The sequence below is a fragment of the Octopus bimaculoides genome, chromosome 5 (assembly GCF_046866305.1).
Source record: "Octopus bimaculoides isolate indiv1 chromosome 5, ASM4686630v1, whole genome shotgun sequence".
NCBI lineage: Eukaryota > Metazoa > Mollusca > Cephalopoda > Octopoda > Octopodidae > Octopus > Octopus bimaculoides.
The window spans coordinates 50,603,769-50,623,077 of NC_142932.1; the positions used below are offsets into that span (position 1 = coordinate 50,603,769).

The following is a 19,309-nucleotide window of genomic DNA, read 5'->3' on the forward strand; positions in this document are numbered from 1 at the left end:
GCATCTCATGAATTTCAGTTTAGTGAATCACTATGGCAAGGTTTGATGGCTGCATCATCATTAACCATCCTGACTGACTTCTGGTGCAATGTTACTTAAGCTGCACAAGGAAGAATTGAAACAGATTAAAATCTTTCTGGTGGTGGGTTTTTCATAAAGGGTGGTGAGGAAAGAGAAAGATTAGAAGAGAGAAAAACCAAAAAGACGAGACTCAAACCAAGTGTAATAAAAGGGAAACATTCTTAGCACCACCACCACTTCTACCACCACACCCCATTCAATGCCATTTTCATCATCATCATAGCAAGCATCTATACTATAATGGAGAAATAATTAGACGTAAAATACAAAAATTATTAGAAATGGGAATCAAATGTGAAAATATTATCAAGGGGCTAGCAGAAAACTGCCCAGAGGGCAGTCTTCCTGCTAGTGGAACTAATTGTGAGTTGTTGAATGTTTGAAGCGGAATGTGTAAACAACATCATACTTCCTCCTACACAAGAAAACACTCCCCTTGCTCCACTTTAATGAGAACTACAGAACATTGACTTTAAGAAGGACAACCACAAATATACACTAACACCACCACCATCACACTTAAATTACTTTGGTAGCAACCCAACAAAGAGCTGCTACTAATTGACAACTGACTGACAAGAGGGGTCCAAAGCCAAATTAAGAGCTGAAGATAGAGCATCTACATAGTAACTCAATCTATAAGAAATAGCAATCAAATCTCTTCCTTCAACCTGTCCCCTCCCATATCACACTGCATCATCTAGGGGCAGCGGTTCTCAACCAGGGTCCATATGGCCATTGAGTGTCCATACATGATATTATTTCAATTAATGTGCAATAAATTGATTATACTTCTACAATACACAAATTATTTTAATATTTTTATACAATTCCTAATAATATTTAATTATGAAAATAGAGTAGATTTATATATATATATATATATACACACACACACACACACACACACATCAAATGGCTATGGATGTTCAGTTAAGTAAAATAGTAATCAAAGGCAAAAAATGGTTGAGAACCACTGATCTAATGTGACAAACAATTCTTCATTTGGTTTAACTCCACCACCTGGCCTTGTTGTAGTAATGGGAATCGAATTCTCTCTATTGCAAGCATGGTCTCCAGTTTAAAGATACAGTCTGCCTTCATGCCAGTCTCAGAGGTCCTGAAAAGAGTCATGGGCACTGCCTTTCTTCTTGACTAAAAGATAAGAAATCTTTAGAAAGGAAAGACACTGGATAAAGTTATGCTTGAGGAAAAAGATGCAATAGTTACAGATGAAAGCTTCTTGATCAAAAATCTGCTTGGTGAAGGCTGACTTAGGGTGAAACAACACTGCTAAATTATCAAGGTATATACCCTACACTATAATACAAACTTACTCTTCTCCTCTATACATCTCTCACCATAAACATCACACCAAACACTACATCTAACTGTTCCTTCCTAGAACTAACAATTCCTTACAGCTCCCTCCAGTGTTCAGACCAAAAAAAGTATATTAACATCACCCATTAGGGACAGTCTGCAATTGTTCTGAGTTGGACACCTTGATTACATAATGCAAGGAATAGCTGTATACTTGACATCTTAGAAAACTATTTATTGAAACAGAGTTTTTAACATTGCTGTACACACACACACACACACACACACACACACACACTTCTATTTAGTCAGTGACACACTTCTAAATAGTCGCACAGATGCACCCATATAATCACATACATAGTTCTAGGTAACCATACACTCAGACACACTTCTGCACAGTCACACACACTTTCATCTGAAATCAACTCCTAACACACACACACACACACACACACTGCTGCTTACAGACACACAACACAATTTCCTTTACTGCTATACAGACTAACAACCTATTACTAACATTCAATCATAAATCTAAAAATGAATGACAAATATCAGAAGAATTCAAGTTTAAATATGATTATTAAGTAATTACTGGTACTGGTGAAAATATTCTTTGCAAAGTAATTAATAAATTGTTATTAATTAGGTAACTGTATTAGGCCCATACATGTAGAATTATTGAGCAAATCAAATATTGGTCTACCAATTTATGAGATTCTAGTTGAAAGTCTCTGCAAGTTCTGGAGCAGGACATTTTGCAAGTGCCTTTGATCACCAAAACTATAAAGATAAAGCACTTATATTTTTAAGAAAATTTACCTACAATAGGTAAGCATCATATTCAGGAACACATCTAGATTTATCTTATCTAACATGAAGATGTCTGGTAATTGTAATTTTGGTTGTGGTAGTTGTTGTTTACACCAAGGACAACCGAGAAAGACAACCTATAGCATATCACAAATCAATAAGGTGTCTTCAGTTGATATACAATGTGTTTTAATAAGTTTGCAAATATGGATAATATCTAGGATAACAATGAGAAAGTAGGTTTCTTCACTGCTATCTTGAATATCCTTTTTATCTTTAGAGAAGATCTTTTCATGAAACATCAGAAGTGACATCTCCACATAACATTCAAACATCCAAATTTGCAAACTTTTGTTAAATGATTTCTATTTTTATCAAAGCAGACCACCACTAGTTTTCTCAAAATACACTACATCTTTGTTTAATAAAAGATATGAGCACTAACTGTTGCCCACAAGAAATCATTAAATAGGAACTGTACCTGGATACTCCATACAGCTGAGGATGTCTTGTGGGTGGAAAACATGAACAATGTTAACCTCCACACTAGTTTACATTTGATGAACACAAAGATTTAACAAAAAAAAAAAAACAAAAAAAAAAAAACTTAAGTAAAGGTTGCTGGCCACAATATCCATTATTCTCATTGCATCACTCCAAGACTTGTTCTCTGGGAGTCCATGCATGATGATGTATGATTTTCAGAGGATGACATTTGTGAATAGGTTGAGGAAGGATAGCTGCATCCTGGACTGGGGCATGTGAAGAGTTGTCACCTCAAGAACCCAAGTTACTGCACTGACCTTCACTATAGTGAATGACTGATAAATAAACTGCGCACTCAAACAGTTTAACACATGAGGTGCCATGTGACAGGGCAGCCACTTGGTGTACAGCAATTCTACCTCCATTACCATCCTATCAGTGGTAGTAACAATGGAGCCAGATGTGTATAACAAACAAAGACAAATATCTTTGGAATATTCATTTGCCTACCAAAAACAGATTTATAGTATTAGGGTCTTATTTGTTAGGGCCTTCTAAAATTACGCTGTTCCAAACTTGCTTCAGAGACAGTGAAAAATACTTTCTTTACTTTCAGACATCCAATATGCCTCTGATAAGTGGCTTTCAATATTGGGCTTATCAACAGAATATTAAGTTCTATAGAACAGCAAATATCGGTTGAGATATCAGCTGATATCAAACTGACACAAATTACCAAAAAAAAAAAAAAAAAAAAAAAAAAAAAGAAGAAGCTTTATGCTCACTTAATTATTGTTTACATATTTACTCTAAGACAAAGGGACATTAACATTTTCTTTTATATGAGTATAAAGACTTGATATGTCAAATAGAAATAAACGTTGCCATCACAATTGCATTACATTGAACAATACCCAACACTTTGCTGGTTACATTTTCAGATGTAAAGTGGAATTGGTGGGAAATGATCAAAAAGGAATTATCTGACAATATGTGGTACAATATATCAACATAAACTGCTAGAATTTATAAAGTCTGTTGTACTTAACTTTCAATTCTGCTCTTTTGGATAAGACAATAGACCATCAAAAGTGAAATTCAATGAACATTTGGCACAAATACCTCATCCTTGTCCCAACTAAATGTCCAACCCATTAAATTAAAGTCTAAGAAGCTGAGTATCTGACAAACATATGTACCCTTAATGTAATTCTCAAGCTGTACCAGCATGATGCAATATGTGACTAGGTTGGACTTTTCAATTATTGGTACAATACATACAACTTTCTGAACAGTTGTGTCTGGGGAGAGTCATTTCCTTTTTAGTGCCTTATAATTTAACACACTCACTGGTAAAATTTCTACTCATTTACTTATTTATTTTTCTAAGGCTATAATAAAGACACTTGACCAAAATGTCACGCAATGGGATCACAACTGAAACTCATGTCTGCAAAGCAAACTTCTTAACCACTCAGCCACAAAACCAAGAATGTAACAAAGAACAAGATTGAAAATAAAACTAACAACAAAACTAACACTACAACTAGCAACAACAAAGATCCAATTGTTTGTTCTTTCAATTTTTTTTTTCTCTTTACAGAATAAAATGTCATAAAAGAGCTAAAAAACATCAGCAAAAGAATTGTTTTCAACTTCAACAAGTCACAAATTTAAAACAATTCGTATGAACTACAATGAAATATAAGTAAACTTGGTGAAAATTCTTTATCAAATATATACATAAGTTTTTGTTTTCCACATGTCACAACTGATTAGAAAGGAATAAAATAACATTAGTGCCACTCAAAAGGATTCTTTGTTGAGACTTTGACCAAAACAATATGGCAGATAAATCTTTTCCAACAAAGCCCATACTATCTCCAAATGAAGAATTACATGCTTTTTAAGTCTCTAAATCTCATGGATAATTTGGAAACAAGAGAGACAAAATTACTAAATAACTAGGAACAGTAATCAAACACTTCATTTAATTACCTACCTCTGTATCACAACTACATCCAATGAAGAGGCCCAGTTAATTGTGCTCAAGCAGAACTGACTGAGCCTACTCAACATCAACCAAGCCAGTGTGGGCCAATAAGAGAACCACTCTCACCAGTAGAGAAAACCACATGATCCAGAAAGTAGGAGCTATAACTAACCAAGTCTTTCAGATGCTGACCAACAGATTAATAGGGTCAAAGCCCATCATTTGTTATCAGCAATATTCTGAGCCCTTTATTCATACTCAAATCTCTCGTACCCTGGAACAGAGCCACCTACCTCAATTCTGCAGTTAAGGGGTCTTGTCTTGCAAGTTACTTGTTGACTTCAGAGTTGCTGGTGTCACATAAAGATACATGATTAAATGATGCAATGCCTGATATATAAAAAGACAAGATAGTCACAGCTGAATAGCCTTTGATCACCAGTTTTCTCAATTATAGTTGACCTGGGTCTAAACAAACCACACACAAATATATTTCAATAAGGGCATGAATAGCTACAATTTTATCCTTCTCATACATCATTTCTATCACAGTTGTAACCCTTCAAAAATCTCTAACTCAACCACTTATTCTAAGCATTTTATTTTTTATTTTCAATGTAATTATTAATCTATTTCCACCCCCACAACCACCACCACCATCACTCTCTCTTTCCCTCATCATATCCCATTTAAAAATCAACAATTGTTCTCTTTTTCTCTCACTGTGTGTGTGTGTGCGCGCGCGCGCGCACATGTGTATAATATTTCACCTCACCCATACCCATATACTTCCCTTGTTTCCTGTTCGCTTTAAAATATATTACACTTCAGAGGCTTTAATGGCCTTGCATTCATCGAGTGACATCCATCCAAGTCACTTAACAACAAATTCCTAGGACTCAGCATCCTTCTCAATTTCCCTTCATCCTGTATATTTTTACAATTCTCGCCTTGTTCTCCACCACAACCATGCACACCCACCACATACAACTTTAGAAATTAATTTGAAATTCCTTTTCTTTTTCTCTCAATTGAAATAAAAGATTGTACATTTTAATTTAAATTTTCTATTACAGTCATTACTGTGTAATTGTAATCTATCAACAGCCATCTCAGAAAAATATACTAGATTTTTAGATTTTACTGTTACCAAATACATACATATTACATGATTCTAATATATATATATATATATATATATATATATATATATATATATATATATATATATATATATATATATATATTTATAAAATTACAAATATTGCATTTCTAAATCTCTAAGAGACACTTGTACAGTAGCAGCATGATAAAGTGATGGTTTATTGCCAACTTAATGTGGCAGTCTCAGGAAAGGGAAGAATGCTACTGCTCTTTAGCCCCTGTAAATACCGTTTCCAGTTGGCCATGTGACACAAGCATACTGTGTCCTTTTGTTTTCAAACAGGGGAAATAACCACATCCACCCAGCAAAGCCAGCATCCAGAGACTAGTTTCAGAGTCATTGTTCTTCATCAGTCTGCAGTAGCTTGGCTTGCTAGCTGTCGATGCTTATTCACCTTTGAAAACATAGAATTTCAAGTGAAATAAATTCACTGATCTACAAAATTAGAAATATTGCACTTCTAAATCTCAGAGAGACTTATACAGTAGCAGCACGATAAAGTGATGGTTTGTTGGCAACTTAATGTGGAAGTCCCAGGAAAAGGAAGAATGCTACTGCTATTTAGCCCCAGGAAACACCATTTTCAATTGGCCATGTGAGAAGGTGCTTATCTCCCCTGTTTGAAAACATAAGGACACAGTACACTTGTGTCACATGGCCAACTGGAAACAGTGTTTCCTGGGGCTAAATGGCAGTAACCTTCTTCCCTTTCCTGGGACTGCCACATCAAGTTGGCAACAAATCATTGCTTTATTGTGCTGCTACTGTATAGGTATTTCTGAGAGATTTAGAAATGCAATATATCTAATTTTGTAGATCAGTGAATTTATTTCACTTAAAATTCTATGTTTTCAGAGGTGAATAAGTATCGACAGCTAGCAACCCCCCTTTTTTTTTTTTCCTCTTGTGGATACTCTCCTTGATTTTGTTTCAACGTTTCTTGTTGCTGCCGGAGTGAGTTCGTGTTCTGCTTGTGTTTTACAGTTATTTTTGCCCTTCGGGGCGAAAAATTTCTGTGTATTGTGGTGTGAAAATTTTTCTTGTCTTGTGACAAGAATGGAGTTGGATTTAATGTCCAAAGTGGAATTCCCCAGAGTGGGAGAGGATAATCAAGCTGAAAGGGAACAAAGGAAACCAAGTTTCTCCAAGGCAATGAGCGGAAGCTCAACAGAATTAGAAGTAACCATGGACAAGCTGTTTCAGCATAGACAAACTGATACAGAAAGTGGGCGAAGAAACAAAATTAATACTGCTCCCAGAATTGCTAAACGCAATTAAAGAAAAAAATAGTTGTATATAAAGTCTACAACATAAAAGAAAAAAGGATAGCAGAAGTAAAGACAGATATTGTGGAGAGATGTTTGTCTCCAATTTGGCAGAAAGTTTGCTACGTTAGTTGAGGCACAAGAAGTGCAACTGTTGAAGTACATTTTCGACTCGGCTAACGTAGCAAAGGAGGTTTCAACTCAAACCTTAAAAAATGAAACTATTATGCTGCTACCCACTTACATGGGACGCAGAACGGCTAGAATAACAGTGGAAGACAGACCGGCCGGGTATGATGTAATGTGGGTGGCAGCAGCAGTATTTTTTGACGCCAAACAAAAATTAAATATACTGAGTATGAAGAAGAAGGAGGCAATCAACTGGAGAGGGCAGACGCTAGAAATAGTTATGCAAGGAGAAAATAATGTTCTCACAAGTTTGCCCGACAGAGTGTTTGTGATGGAGGGGCACACCATCTGCTTGTCAGTGGAAGGACGTTGAACCAGATGTTTCAAATGCGGACAAAAGGGTTATGTCCGTTCCGACTGTTCCAAAAAGAAGTTAAACAGCAACGCGAGTGATGTCCCTCCTTCGAAAGCAAACAAAGAAATGAAAAGGGCAAATGCAGAGAAGGAAAAAAAAAGAATTGAGGAGGAAAAAAAAAAAACAACCAGAAACAGCAAGAAGAAATACAAAAAGGAATAACAAAAGAAAAAATAAACGAAGAGACAAATGCAACGGAGAAAAGCGAACCTGCAGAAATGGAGTATGTAACAGTTACGAATAAGCGGAAAAAACAAAATACACTTGATTCCCCTCCCCAAACAAAAAAGTAAGACATACACACAGACACCAAGAACAAAAAATCTCCCAATCACACCCTCCCCATACGTTTATTGGAAAGGATTGTATCAAACCAATAAACCCACCTCAAAGGAAATGTGTAAAAAAAAACAGACAAAGTTGTTGCTGTCAACTGTATTAATAAGAAGATAGTGACATTGTTCCAAAAAAGTGGAAACAGAGAAATGTTCAAGTGCGACAAGGACCAGTACCGCTACCCAAAAATAGGCAAAGAGTACTGGGATAATAGACTGGTGCAGGAGAACATTAAAAACAATGTAATAATAGATGCGACAAGAGACTATTGGCCGAATAAATTGCCAATCAGCCCAGCAGTCATCCCAGCCCAGAGCCCGATGACAACTCCCAGAAAGAGCCCAGCAGAGACGGGAAAGCATTAGGGAAGCAGGCAAACATAAACCGCCATGCTCCCTCTTGCAAACGTAAGTAAACTTAATTTATTTCTCCAATGATTAAGTTAAGGTGCTCTATTGTGCGTGGAATGGAGTCGAATGGAAACAATCTTGTTTTCTGGACGACCTCATTTCACATAGAATAGATGTGGCTGTTGTAACTGAGTCCAAGATGAAGGGACCTGAAGCGTTCTCACCCCTCCTCAATGGTTACGAGAAATTCATTTCTCCGAGCCGAAGAGGAGGTGCAGGCGTGGCAGTCTTGATCAGGAAGAGCTTGGACTTACAGATAAGTACTGTCTTTTTGGACCCAGAAGGTAGGCTGGTCGTCCTCAATGTAACACACGAGAGTAAGCAGTCCTTCGGGTCGGTAGCTGTCTATGCTTGTAACGAGCATGGGCAGTCGGGTTTTTTCTGGAATCTGGAGTACTTTCTACTAACGTCTAAAACGGTAGTTTTGTTAGGGGACTTTTTGCATGGAAGATTGGAAATGAATGGCACTGCTTGCATGACAATGAACCTCATTTACAATTATCATGCAATGTTAAGACAAGGCGATACCAACACACACATGGCAGGTTTCTTTCAGTTTCTATCTCCCAGCTGTCAAAATACATTTTTTTTTCCTGTGAACAATTATATATCATTTGAAAGTTCTAGATGTGAACTTTCTTCTCATATACTTTTGATCAAAATCTGACACATGTTTCCTCAATCACCCTTGTATTTCCACCTATTCACCAAAGTTTGTCCTGACTTCGTTTTTAACTACTGAATGGTAGCCCTTGTTTTAAATCAATACTAGACTACCCGTGACCCGTTGGGTCACCTGGAAAATCTGAGTTTCCTAGCACCAGAGTTTTGTTTTAATGGTTTTTTTTTCTTATCCAGGTTATTTTGCATGCTTTCAATGAATGTGACATCAAAATCACGCGTAAACAGCTCCTTTCCCTAAAAAAGGAAAGATTTGGCTGCTATTTCATGCATGCCTTGCTACCATGTAACAGGTATTTCGGGTCCTTTATCACAAATAGCTGTTACATGGTAGTAGGGCATGCTAAAAATAGCAGCCAAATCTTTGGAGCTGAGATATGTTGAATGCACTGAAAAAATCTTTTGTAATGGCATTCCCTTGGGGTGATCTTTTGCTTTGTCTCTCAGAACTGTCATCCGGATCAGCTGGTTTTGCTTGTTAATTTACATAAAAAATTTATTTATTTAATTTTGTTTTAAAGTGAAACAGAGGAGAAAGTGAAAGATGTCATTTTTTTACGGAAATTAATGAACTCCAGATGATAAGCGAAAGATCGTCATTCACTTGAAAATAATTTTAAAAAAACATTAAAACCTTGTCTGTTTAAAAAAAGCTAAAATCTGAATACTTACTGTACAAACAAATTACATTTTTAAAATCACATTCAGTTAAAAATATTTCTAAATGATTAAAATATTGTGTACATCAAAAAGTTGATGCTTTTTTTTTTTTCCTTTGAGAGTGTGAAGACTATGTGTGTGTATATGTCACAGATAGCGGATGTGTGTTTGTGTTGATTGATACACCATGACATTCATTATGTGTGTGTATTCTGTATGTATGTTGACGACATGAAAGCGATTTTTTTTTTTTTGTCATCAAGAAATAACAAACAAAAATTGTGTTTAATTGCTTTCCTTAATAAATTGAGTCCCAAATATCACAAAAATTTATACTGCACTGCTGAAGGTAAGTATGAAGATAAATAAGAAAAAAAAGAGAGATTTTGGGTACACAAGTGTTTCTAGAGTCTTAGTATTATCAAGATGCTGGAGCACTAATTCAATTTGTGTTGAAAATGATACAGACAAAAAGAGGACATTTTTTGCTTCGTTTTGATAGAAAAATTGACGGGGGTGGTCAGATAATTGTTTTATAATATAAAAGTGAAAATTTTCTTGTTAATTTTCACTTAGAATAGGGCATATTTTCTTCAAAATTTTTATACCATAAGAAAAATTTCTCATGAATTCAATACAGCTATTGCTGAATCTGGCAATGAGAGGACGCAAAAATGCAAAGTCAATAAAAAGGGGACTATCATGACTGCTAGTGTAGTATTAATGTATACTGACACAACTTGTCAAACTAATGAATTACAGCATGGCAAGAGCTGAAACAGAACATGAATCCAAGGTTTCAAATATCAAGTTTGAGTCAGTATTTCAAGAAATGGAGGAACTAATTGTGAAGTAAACATATATTTCTATGAAAAAAAATGCACTAAATTGAGCTACATATGTCTTCTAGAGCCCAAAATTAGCATGGAATTGTCATTCAGAATTTTGTTTATTTCCTTTCCATGTTTTAACAATGTGTGGAGAGTGAGGTCCGAATTGAACCTAGCAGGTATTCTTGTACATATAAATTTTGTTTTCCTTTGAGAAATATTGGTCAAATTTCACCAATAAAAATTATATTGTGCAATGAATATTTTTTGTACACTATTAAAGCCCAATGTGATTATTTTTGTTTTGCCAATTTTGAATACAGTCAGATAATTTGTGGCAGAAGTAGTGCTGATTTGTTATGGTTTTCTTTTTTCTTTCCTTTTATTTCTTACTCTCCAACTAATGAGTTTGCTGTAAGTTACAAATGTTTTAATGCTAAAGCAAGAAATTAGTTTTCCCATTTTTGTTTGGTTTTTTATCTAAGCCTACATGCAGTTCTGAGAAAGGTATCAGGGGTCATAGAATATGTAAGAATCAACAATCTCCCTTAAATCACACACCTCTTTGGCTGAAAATATTTTCAAAAATTTTGTTTTTTTATACCAAAAACTTCTTCCCATCATTTTTAAGAGTAGTGCAAGAAACAATTGGCCAAAATTAGTCTGGGGAAGTGGAAAGATGTGAAAAAAATAAATTTACTAAAAAAAAAATTTTCATAAAAAAGCTTAGTACAATCATTTCCAAAGCTGTGGTGAAAAACAAATTGTAAAAATCCCAATCAAAATGGAGAAAATCCAACTTATGTGGGCATCCTGATCTGAAACTCCACTGTTTATAGCCATTTTAAACAGTCCATTCAAATTTTATTGAAACGGTATCATGTCCCAAAATCTCAAAAAGAAGGTTATGTGAAATTTCCAAGTCTTGCAAACCCATCTAATTTATATCAACACTAAGTAAATCAATAAATCAATGGTGCTACTGATAAAATTGGAAGTGCTAAACAAAATTACCATGAAGCATTCAATCAAACTCTGGTGTTGTCTTCTTGTACAGACTTTTGACACTGGTACAGTGTCATGCATAGGCAGGCTGGAGGAAGATGCTCTTCCTGACTTCAACCTTCACTTGTTTCCAAGCAAAATATTATTTCCCTCATGGGTAGACATATTTGAACAGAAGACTGGAAATTAATGACACCACTGGTGTGACAGGGACACTCATCTACAACTTTCACGTGATGTCAACACTAGGAGACACACACACAATCTAGGGAAACACATCACCTAAACTGAACTCAAGTCCTTGATTGGTATTTTATTCTATAAAGCCCAGAAGGTTGAAATACAGAGTTGAACCCTCATGCCCCAGCAAGAATTGAGCTCTGACCATAAAGGATCATAATAAAATACTACAAAGCAATTAGCCCATCCACTGCACTACTAAATATTAACAACAACAACAACAAAATAATAATATGCAGTTATGACCAAAGCCTCAGTAGTGTTTCATAGCAGTGATGGGGTAGAAGAGAAAGGGGAATCAACAGACGGCTTGGGAATGAACTGACACGTACGGTGGGTAGGTGGCCTCTTATTCTGATGCCATCAGGATCAATGAAAGATCAATAAGCATGTATAGAAAGTTGAAAGAGGAGGTCATTGCTCGATGGAAGAATGAGTGAAGGGGAGGGGGTAAAATAGAAAAAGATGAGACAGCAACAAAGTATTTCTGTTTGAAGCAGTAAAGGTATTATGAATAAATATGGCAGGCCCTGGTTAAATGATAGCACCAAGGCATGAAGGGGATGGGGGTGGGAGCAGACAGACAGACGAACAGAATATGTAAAATGAGGACAGTAATTGACTATATGGGCAGATGATAAGGTGTAGTATTGATTTAACAGTAAATACATTGAGAATGAGGAGAGGTGGAGAAGAAAAAGAGGCAGACTAAAAAGGAGGAAGAAAACACGGACAAAGAAGAGGGAGGAATGAAAGATGTTTGAAGAAATGAGACAAGTAGTGAATGAATTGGCAAAGTAGAAAGACAGAGAGAGAGAGAGAGTAGGGGATTGCTTGCATGTGTATGTATCTATGCATGCATGTGTCATGAGAATGCATGCACGTGCATACGAGTTTGTGTTCATCCATGCATATATATGCTTGTGTATGTACTGTAATTCAACATCAATTTCTTAATCATTATAATAAAAAAAAATTCTAATGTTTGAACTTAGGAAAATCTTGATAATTAACATTGCCATTATTATTATTAGTAGTAGTAGTCCACTGAGGTCAACTTCACCTTTCATCCTTTTGACGTCAATAAAATAAGTACCAGTTGAACACTGGGGTCGATGTAATCAACTTAATCCCTTCGTCGAAATTGCTGGCCTAGTGCCAAAATTTGAAATTATCATTTTTAAGGTGGCAAGCTGGCAGAACCATTAGCATGCCAGACAAAGTGCTTAGCAACATTTCCTCCATTTCTACACTGAGTTCAAATTCCATTGAGGCCAACTTTGCCTTTCATCATTTTAGGGTTGATAAAATAGGTACCAGATAAGCACTGGAGTCAATGCATTCAACTAGCCCCTACCACCCCCACAATTACTATTACTATCATTATTATTATTATTATTATAAGGGTAAAATACCCAATCTTTCTGTTGTTTTCATGGCCATACTACATTTGAAACATTACATTCTTGTCTAAAATTATTATTATTTTATCTGAAACTAAATGTCCTTCCAGCTATAAAACTATTTCATTCTGACATATTCTCCTTCATTCCACTATGATCATATCACAAAAATCTTCAAGATCTTATAAAAACACCTAGTCACTAACAGTTTATTCCATTTAAGAGCAGATTTCCACAACCAAGTACATAACTTTAAATTCAACAAACACAAGTGTGTGTGTGTGTGTGTGTGTGTGTCTGTGTATTTAGTGGTGGTGGGGTCATAGATATCTTTTGGCTGACAACTGATGATTAACTTTCAGAAATTAACAAAATCCATCCATATTTTTTTTCTTTTTTTTTACTTTATTATTATTTTTCTATTGCAAAAACACCACCAACTCTAACTGCCAACTCTACAATGCACATGTATTAGTTACTTGGAAGACAACATTAGATTTAATATGCACCCAAATCACAAAGACACACATACACATGGAGAACCAAGTACATAAAATGACACCTTTTGTTCAAACTAATATCTCTAGGAAGTGATATTGGTGCAATGTTGAAGACATTAGTTTGACACAATCAATTAATAACATTAAAACCCAGGAGCAGTTATCTTACATTGTGTGTGTGTGTGTGTGTAAACATACACACACACAAATACACACATACACAGTGTTTGTGTGCGTGTGACCTAGAAATTAAAGCAAAAGTTACGTGAAGCTTTTTTTTTTTTTACCTTCATTAAACTAACCAGTAAAGTGGGTAGGTCAGTTCAATCAATTAATGAGTCAGTCTGCCTTAATAATTATTCTCAAACAAGCTCCTCTTACTGACCTTCAGCATTATGTATTTGACCTTTTCTTGTTGACCTGGTGACTTAGTTTAGAATAATTAGTTAATCTTTTTCAAGCCCCATGCAGCAAACTGAAATTTATTTCACGCGAGAAAGAGAGAGAGAGAGAGAGATCTGTAGATGAAATGGTGCAAAATCTATTTTTATTTAGTCACTTGATTCTATTGTCTTCACTTCATCACACAGACATCAGGGCTTAGAATTAAAATAATTCTGTGATGATGATGATGGTAGTGGTGGTTGTAATAGTGCTGCAACTTAGCAGCTGTTGAATGTAAATGATTTAACTCATGGACAATAGGAAATTTACATTTAGAATAACTTTGTAGGAAGTCACTCCACATATACAGTCAACATTTGTAATTTAACTGTCAAAGTGTTTGAGATATGATGTAAAAATGCCTTCTCAGACCTGAAGGGCTTACTACTACTACTACTACTTTTATAGAGTGTCACTTTCCTCCAATTTTTATGGCTTGAAGTGAATGAGAAAAATTTCCATTTAGACAGGATACTGAATTATCAGCAGTAAGATTCCCAGGTAATCTGGTACCTACATCTGATAGCTAGGTGAACTAAGGTTAATGCAGAATAAAGTGTTCTGTCCAGAAAAAACACTAAAATGCCAGTAGTGGATTTGAACTTGTGGCCTTTTAGCAAATAGTCTACTTGGCCCATGATGCTTGTAAACCTAGTCATTATATAGTGTTCTCATCTGACATGAATTGCTAAATGGTTGAGTATTTTCAGAAAATACTATTTTATACACTTCAGTTCATTTTTTTCATGTACCTTTTCTCAAATTAACTAGAACACATTTTGATTCTACAAATTTCACTATTTATTACACAGATTATATTGTCAAGATATTGTGTACTAAATGAAAGCTGCTACCATATTCATTATAAATATAAGTTTTATTTCCCACAAATCAATAATTATTTGTTAATTTAATCCGTATGTGATTGATGAGTATATATCATTGTAGATTACAGAAGAGTAACCAAAAGTTCCATTAACCAACAGAGGAAGCTCCATGAAGTTACTTGAGCTGCTAGAAATAAAAAAACAAATCTCAAATCACACACTTTAAAAAATAAAGAGAGAGGCTAATGCAGTTCTAGCCATGGACATTCTGACAACTTTTAAAATCTAGTGTATCTAGAACATTTTTGATCACAGATCTCCTGGATCAAGGATGACCTGGCACTAAATAACAATGATCAGGTGACCCATTATTTTTATGTTCCAAAATCTTGAACCAGTGGTAAAAGGAAGATTGGCTCATAAGAGTCTCTTTAGCATTTAAACCGGCCATATCCAGCTAAAATAATCTGTTTTATCTTCAAACTGGCCATATCCGGCCTCTACAATATTACTCTAAAAATTAATCACATCATCAAAATCCCAAAGCTACATGGTCATGCATGACCAATTCAAATTAATATGAATAAATAAACATTACATTTGACTGAGAAATGTGAATGCTAAAGGGTTAAGAGTTAGGTGTCTGCTAGTGTTATTGATTACAATTGCATTTAATAAAAGAAACTATCACACACAACACCAAAAGAAAAACAAAAAACTGCTTAAAATTAGAAACACCATTTGAAGTCAGGTCTAAAAGGTTTAAGAATAACAACATTAAATGGATGCAAACTTGATTAACTTAACCATTCCTATAAAGAATCAAATATACAAGAATCTGTGAATTGATAAGAATTGTCACATGGTCTGATGAGATTTCTTTCGGGGTTTATTGAGTTCTTAGGTGGATAGACTCAATTTATTGTTCACTTAAATATTATCAACTGATAATTCTGTTACAAGTATCAATTGATCATTCTGTTGCAAGCTCAAAGCTAACTTCCATCTAAGAGGCCCTGAACCAAGGGTACTTCTTCCCTCTATGAGTAAGTAGTAGATAAATCAATAAATTTTAAAAAGGTTAAATCTGATGGTATCAAACAAAAATTGGGCAACACTGTAAAAAAAAAAGTTTTTTTTTTTGTTTTTTTTTACAAAATAAGTTAATTATATTTTTCTTGTGTCACTTTAATCAATTTTCCCCATCTTAATAGAAGTGGAAAGTTTCTTGTCTTTTATTATTATTTATTTTGGGAAGATGATGCTAAATTTGGGTATCTTGCTCTAAATCCTTACCAAATATTAACACTTTAGTATTCAGATATCTCTGTCGAACATAATGCTTATTTATTCACATTGTTTCATGCATTATCTCATAGTTTGAGATTCTAATTATGCAATAGTTTATTTTTAGAGTAAGTGTGAAAGGCTGGATCTGGTCAGTTTGAACATAAAACAGGTAGAATATTTGGGTCTGATATGACCAGTTTAAATGCTAAAGGATTAAGGCATCAGATTGGATCAAGCTTGAACAAAGGCAGATTAAACGAATTACATACTAATGATATAGAACACTAGCTCATGAAGAGATTTTGCTTTAGATATATGTATTGGTATGCATTGCAAGAAACAGCTTAGGTTTCTTTCTCTAAAATTTTACATAGTTCAACCTATGGGTAAAAAAAAAATGGAATTTTGAAAGAAGTTTCTTTAAAACTAGTTTTTAAATAACAAATGGCTATGGGGGCCCAACCGAATAAAATAATAATCAAAGGGGTCCATCGATAAAAAATCATTGAGAGATGCTGATAGAAGTTTTATATATGAAGATTGTCATCATTAATTTTACATTATATTTTTCCACCATAATGTAGAATATGAAATTTCAGCTAATTACCCCTGATTTTGTCAACTCTATAGTTTGTCCCAAATTAACTAGTAATATAACCCACTGCAGGGTGATTCATATCTACACTGCATATTAATTTTTAAAAAAACACTAAAAGCAAACCACATAGTTTTGTTTATCCTACTTTATGGGTGTGTTAAAGTGGAAACTAATTATACATGACTACACACAGCATGCAGTTACAGTAGGCCAATGTGGGAGCCTCTACCAAACCAACGTAGGAATCTCAATATGGGAGCCTCAATCTAGTTGTTTGACTGGTCACAAATAACAAACAATTTTCTTTTAAATCATTTCTTATATTGTCTTTAAAAATAACAAATTGCACAATATGATCTTAGGAAAAAAGACATAATAGTCAAGGGTGGAATACTTTTATCATAATCTTACTCAATCAGTGTTAACCTGGGACTAAACAACAATTAGGTGTTCTGACCTAACCTGAGTAATCCACAGTAATTGTTACTTTAATTTACACCATTCTCATACTCTCACATTTCTTTAATGTTTTCTTTTAATTTACAAATGCATTATTACTGTTAGGTAGGAGAGAGAGAGAGGGAGAGAGCTATCAGAGAAGAAAATATCTCAAATACACACAACTTGAAGTGAGGTTTGCTAGAACATAAGAGCCACTTGTAGACACTCATCAGATACAGGTTTTCATCCCCACTTACCCTACCTCTGTGAAGGTGTTGTCCACATAAATTTAACTGCAATCAATTATTACCTTTAGTTATTTTTTTTACTGCCATTATAAAAAAAAGTGGTGCTACTTAAGCATGTGGTACACTACAGTAAACATAGTCTATGCTGTGAAATGACTTGATATGGGTTAGGTTTAAGGTTAGGTTTTTAAGGTTAAGGCTATTATGGGTAGGGTGCACTAAAAATCTACTACTGAAGCAGTGTTTAGATTCATTCTTCTACATTTCAAGTTCAAATCTCATTAGGGTCAATTTTGATCTTTATCCATCCAAGATCAACAGAATATGTATTACATTTTAACAACTGGCAGAAGTTACTGACTGACTTTATGGTCAAGAGTTTTGTGTAATAGCACTCATCAAAATGTATAAATATTAGTTATGTACTTGTGTCAATTCATTTAACTTTATCTCTCCCTTATAATTTGGAGGCCTGTAACTGTTAGGGGGAATTAAGGATTTGGGAATGGCGGATGTAATTCTTCACATTATTTTAGTTTCTTCTTCCACATTTTGCCTAAGAGATAAAAGGTAGGAGTAACTTTTGCTCTTTAAGCCTCCATAGTGCAGAAAATGAGCACTGCACATGCAATGGGATATCAATTCAATGTACTTTTCTGTTACACATTTGGGATGTGCTAATACAAAAAAATTGCATTGCTTTTACCATCTCTATCATTGTCATGAATTAGTTTCACTGGATGATCAAAGCATTTCACCAATCCCTGAATAAAAATGAGGCCTTCTGTCTACGACACTAACAATAACAATAGTCATCGCTCAGGAAATTGAGGTGAACAAGAAGGTGCAGGAAAAGAAAGAAAGAAATGAAGTGAATACCTTAATATATTATTAGGTGTGTATCTATGTGGAATTTAATAAACATGAGATATTATTGCTTTAGCAACGAACATATGTTTGATGGTGGTTGGGAGAAGGATGGGACAGTAATAACAGTAGAGGTGGCAGTAGTAATGGTGGTACTAGTAGTAAAAATAGTGGTAAGATCGCAATAGCAGTAATAAGGAACAGGTGTTTGGGGGTAAGACAAAAAACAAAAAGAAAATCAACTGACAAGAAATGTGGAAGAACTAGTGGTATGCTAGTGACTAATCACTAAAACTGTCACTTTGATTGGATTTAAATCAACTTTCACACCCATACAAACACAAACATACAACCACAGAAGACACACAGCAGCCCTAAAGCACTTCTATGAAGTGATAATTGTTTAGTTCTCAGATCAGCCTTCACCATTGAAGGCTCATTGATTAAAGTTGTCCCAGCCATGACCATCCTGCCTTTATTTTTTTCAGACATTATATCATCATTTGAACATTCATGTTTTCATATATGCATGGGTCAGACAAAGTTTATTGAGGCAGCTTTTCTCTGGCCAGATGCCCTCTCAGTTGGCAACCGTCACCTTTTCCTAAACAAAGTAACATTTTGTCATAACCAAAACCAGATGTTTCCATGAAAGATTGGAAATGAAAGTGATACACGTATCTACAACAGTCACATGATGTCAAGACAAAATGAGAGACAGACACACAAGCACAACAGGCTTCTTTCAGTTTCTGTCTGCCAAACCCACTCACAAGAATTTGGCTTGCCTTGGGGCTATAGTAGTAGACACTTGCTCAAAGTGCCCAGCAGTGGAACACAGCTTGAAACCATGTGG

At 34.9% G+C, this 19,309-nt stretch overlaps 1 protein-coding gene across 3 annotated transcripts in view; it reads right to left on the reverse strand.

The window, feature by feature from the left end:
• The window catches only part of LOC106881686 (putative receptor-type tyrosine-protein phosphatase mosPTP-1), a 305,456-nt gene that overhangs the window by 211,341 nt on the left and 74,806 nt on the right, over window positions 1-19,309 (reverse strand). The gene's annotated exons all lie outside the window — the stretch shown is intronic.